The sequence below is a fragment of the Trachurus trachurus genome, assembly GCF_905171665.1.
Source record: "Trachurus trachurus genome assembly, chromosome: 9".
NCBI lineage: Eukaryota > Metazoa > Chordata > Actinopteri > Carangiformes > Carangidae > Trachurus > Trachurus trachurus.
In genome coordinates, this window is record NC_139895.1 from 3,990,245 (window position 1) to 3,996,079 (window position 5,835).

Below are 5,835 nucleotides of genomic sequence, written 5' to 3' on the forward strand. Positions count from 1 at the left end.
TGTACCCCATCCTCAAGCAGCGCAGGCTGAAGGGGGAACGGGCCACCTTGGTTGTGGACAAACTGTACATAGAGGGACAATTATTTCGGGACTCCTCCATCACACCCTGGCTCATATAAGATGCGGACCTAAGCCTAATTGCTTAAACTCTTCTCATATCAGAAGCATAATTATGTAAAAATCTCCCCCACCCCCCCCTCTCATAAGAATCAAGCTCGTATCTCTTGCTCGCTCTCTTTCTTTCTTTCTCTCTCTCTCTCTCTCTCTCTCTCTCTCTCTCTCTCTCTCTCTCTCTCTTCCCCTTTTTCACTTTATGTCTTCACATTCACTTTTGTGTCAAGTTTGTCTCATGCCACTGTATTGTTGGTACTATTTTGCATTTTGTATATTGTATACACACGCACATACACACACACACACACACACACACACACACACACACACACACACACACACACACACACACACACACACACACACACACAAGCCATACTCACAGACACAATCTTGACAGAATCCCACCTACATTAACATAATACAGACGATTAACTTAATAACATGGAATGTGCGCGGTATTCGTACCCGGCCCAAGAGGACAGGAATCTTAAACCATCTAATCAAATTAAACGCAGACATCTGTTTACTACAAGAAACCCACCTATCTGACTCCGAATCACATTTACTCAAATCTCAACAATTCAATCAAGCTTTCGCATCCAATTACAACAGTAGACAAAGAGGTGTTTGCATTTTAGTAAACAAAAGAATCCCTCTGATCCACCATTCCACGATAACTGATCCAGAAGGACGATACGTCATAATTACTGCGTCCATATACAACAAAAAATTCACAATTGCAAATATATACGGTCCCAATTCCGACAACCCATCCTTCTTTAACACATTTTTCTCCACACTACAGGAATCTACAGATATTATAATTGGCGGCGATTTTAATACAGTAATTAATCCTACAATTGACCGATCAAGCAGGGCAGGCAATTCACGATCATGGCACTCTACTGAACTAATAAAACAATATATGACAGATTTTGGTCTTGGCGACAGTTGGAGACTGAGCAACCCATCATCAAGAGAATACACTTACTTTTCTCCACTACATCAATCATTCTCAAGACTAGACTTCTTTCTGATCAGTAATACATTTCTAAGTAAGGTATCTAAAACCATTATACATCCAATTATAATCAGTGACCATGCTCCAGTATCCATCTCCATAAAAATTGACTCAGCTGTAAAACACTCTCCCCGTTGGCGCTTCAATACATCATTACTCAAAGACTCTGATTTCACTGTTTTTATTCAGAGAGAGTGGGCATCCTTCCTGGAAGTGAACGACACCCCAGATATCTCAACATCAGTACTATGGGAAACCGGTAAGGCAGTAATTAGAGGACAAATAATTTCATACTCAACAAACAAGAAGAAAAAAGAACAAGAACGAGAAAAACATCTGGAACAAAAAATTAAACAACTAACAGACATTTATTCAGTCAACCCCAACGAACAATTAAAAAAGGAACTAGATAGCACCAAATTTCAGCTAAATGAAATCATAAACAAAAAAACACAATTTTTGATACAACAACTCAAATATGATAACTTTGAAAATAGCAATAAACCAGGCAAGTATTTAGCTAGTCTACTGCAACGTAAAAAAGAGAAAGCAATAATTTCAACTATAAAAAACTCAACGGGTGAAACTACCCAAAACCCCCAAGAAATAAATAAAATTTTTCAATCGTTTTACACTAACCTATACTCTTCAAATACAGACCCCAAACCATCCGAGATACAGTCATTCTTTAATAATCTGGATTTACCCAAACTATCTAAACATGATGCAGAAACACTTGATAAACCATTAACTCTAGATGAACTTTACAAAGCACTACTTCAGATGCCCAATAATAAATCACCTGGACCCGACGGTTTCCCCCCAGAATTTTATAAACACTTTTGGCATATATTATCCCCCCTATTTTATAAATTAACATTAGAAATTCAAAATACATCACAAATTCCTTCCCATATGAATACATCTGTTATATCAGTTCTACTCAAACCCAATAAAGATCCAACGCAACCTTCTAGCTATCGTCCGTTATCACTTATAAACACCGATTTAAAAATTATCACCAAGGCCCTAGCCATCAGATTAGAAACAGTTATCTCCACCCTAATACATCCCGACCAGACAGGATTCATTAAAAAAAGACACGGCTCCGACAATACACGAAGATTATTCAATATCATGAACCTGGCACAACAAACTCAAACCAAAACAATAATCGTATCATTAGACGCAGAAAAGGCATTCGATCAAGTAAATTGGACCTTTTTACTACATACACTACACAAATTTGGCTTCGGAGAACCATTCATTCATTGGATTAAAACACTATATACTTCACCTAAAGCCACTGTCACCACAAACGGGATCACATCACACAGCTTCACACTCCACCGCGGCACCAGGCAAGGATGCCCACTCTCTCCATCTTTATTTGCTATCTTTATAGAACCACTCGCTGCCGCCATACGTCACAACACCCTCATTAAAGGAGTCAACACTACAAACCATCAACACAAAATAAGCCTTTACGCAGACGACATTCTGTTGTACTTACAGGATCCATTACCATCAATAAAAGAAACCTTTAATCTTATTAATACATTTTCTAAAATCTCCAACTATACAATAAACTGGAACAAATCCACCATATTACCACTATCGGAAGATGCTTGGGATTCTGCAGGACCAACACTCTCACTTCCACTCCATACTGGGAATATTAGATATTTAGGTATTGACATTTCCCCCAGGCTGTCAGAGTTATTTCACCTTAACTACAACCCATTACTAAAAACAATAGAAGACAACCTACAGCGCTGGATGAACCTACCACTCTCACTACTAGGAAGAATAGCCACAGTCAAAATGAAGATACTCCCCCACATTAATTACTTTTTTTCAATGCTACCCATCATACCAACACATAACTGGTTTAAATCCATAGACTCTAGCATTACTCATTTTTATTGGAAAAATAAGAAATCAAAAATTAAACTATCTACTTTACAAAAAAATAAATCCCAAGGTGGCCTAGATGCACCAAACTTCTATTCATACTACCTCGCAAATCAAACACAATATATTGCAAAATGGATCCACCAAACCAACCACAACACTTCATGGTCAGACTTAGAACAGCATTATTGTCAAAACATCTCACTTGCAGACTTACCTTTTCTGAATACCACCATCAAAAGACATCCCTGCTTTAAAAACACAGTTATCGCCACAACTCTGACAGCCTGGTGGAAAATCATTAAGATCTCCAACTCCACTCCAGCACCATGCAAACACACACCAATATGGCACAACCCGGACTTTCAACTCCGAAACAATCCTCTTCACTATCACACATGGGCACAAAAAGGTATCACTCATCTCCGACATCTTTTTTACAATAATCAGTTTATAGATTTCAAGGACCTCATACAGAACCACGGGATTGACAGAAACCAGTTTTTAAATTATTTACAACTTAAATCCATACTCAAATCCAAAATTAACATATCTGACAACCCACTTGAACCCCCGGAAATAATTGACAACATAATGCGATTTACAAATTTAAACAAACTGACCTCCAAAATATACCGATTAATATCAGCCCCAGATAACTCAATAACACTCCCAATAGCCCACTGGAACACAGACTTGGACATCTCTCCCTCACCAGAATTTTGGATAGACATAAATAAAAACATATTTGCCATGACATCAAACACAAACCTTATGTTAATTCAATACAAAATCATCCACCGAACACATATCACACAATACAAAATGCACAAAATGGGATTAGCAACAACAGATATTTGCTCACAATGTACAATAGGAACATCAGATAATTATTTTCATGCACTCTGGGCTTGCCAACCGGTTCACTCCTTCTGGAACTCTGTCACAATAAACCTCTCCACTATACTAGACTGCAGAATCCCTTCATCTCCACAGCTATGTTTACTAGGAGACACCTCATTAATCACCATACCAAATAAATACAAGAATAGCTTGCTCACCTCTCTAACTGTCGCTAAGAAAATAATCCTCCTAAATTGGAAATCAAAAAACTCAATAAACATTAACCATTGGATCAACCTTCTTCTGGAACATATTGCTATGGAAAAAATCACCGCTTACAATAATAACAAAATAACAGTCTTCACTGAAAGATGGTCCCCATTCCTCTCCTTGTTGGGCCGGTAATTATACCAATCCCTCGCACATTCCTAACACCGTAAAACACATCACAGTTTAATATATACAGAGAGAAAAAAAGAAAGAAAGAAAGAAAACACACACACACGCACACACACACTTCATCATTTACTCCTACTTTCTTCCCTTTTATTTATTTATTTATTATTATAAAAAAAAATATTTTTTTTTTTATTTATTTATTTTTTTTTAATTAAATTTTTGGATTTATTTATTTTCTGATTGACTTATTTTTTCCCTCTCTCTTTCCCTCTCCTTCCCTTGTCTCATTGGCCTGTATTCTTCTCAATTAAAATACAATTTATTTACTAATTACTTTAAATATTATTTCTATTACTCTTACTTTTTTTTTTTTTTTTTATAATAGAATTACTTTATCCCTCTCTTATCGTTAATATTATCAGTATTTCTCCATGTTTACATTCATAATTATCATTACTAACCTCGCTTGGTTGACTGTGTACAAATATACCTACGACTGATTAGTAGGATCTTGTTTCTGATTGTGATTATTGTTGTTTGCAGTATTATTATTATTACTATTATGTTGTTTTATTTATTCACTGTCATCATCACAATTATTGTCTGTCTATCTTATTTATTTAGCATATCATCATCTTCAACGTTATACTTATTGCTTCCTCCTTCACACTGTATGTTATTATTTTGTGTATGTGTGTATATGTATATGTATGTGTATATGTATATATGTATATATATATGTATATATATTCGTATATATTATTTCGTTCTTTCACCATGTAGTTTATCTAATTTACTTACTTTTAATTAGAGTTTTTTATTTATTTACTTACTTTTTCCCTTTTCGTTCTTCTCTCTCCCACATCACATAGCTTATCTCACTTACTCACTTTCAACCAACCAATTATTACTGTTATCATTATCGTGTTATTTAAGAAAAAAAAAAAAAAATTATTATTATTATTATTTTTTTTTTTATTATTACTTTTAATTTTTTTTATCTTATTATTTGTTATTATTATTATTAATGCTATTATTATTATCATCATTACTACTATTATTATTATTATTATTATTATTATTATTATTATTATTATTATTATTATTTCTTTTTTTCTTTTTTTCTTTTCAAGGGGGGGGGGGGGGGGTGGGGGGGGGTTGACACAAACACAAGTAACATGATTATTTATAACAATTGCCATGATAGTGATGGATTAATAAAGTATAGTAAAATGGGGGGTGGGGGGTTGGGCCGGGCTGGTCGGTCGGGGGGTGGGCCGGGGGTCCGTACCCGGCCCCCCCCCTGGGGCTTGGCGGGACCTTGGACGGGGGCGGCTGGGGCAGAGTGGTGGAACCCAACCTTTCCCCCTACTATCAAAATATAAATAAATTAAGAAATATAATGAAAATTATAAATTAGGGCAAGATTGGAGGGAAGAGAAGGGAAAGAGGAAAAAGAATAAAAAAATAAAAAAAAAATAAAGAAAAAATAAAGCCTCCCCTTAGTGGGCAGACCCCCTCCCAAGGGCCTGGGAGTTGCC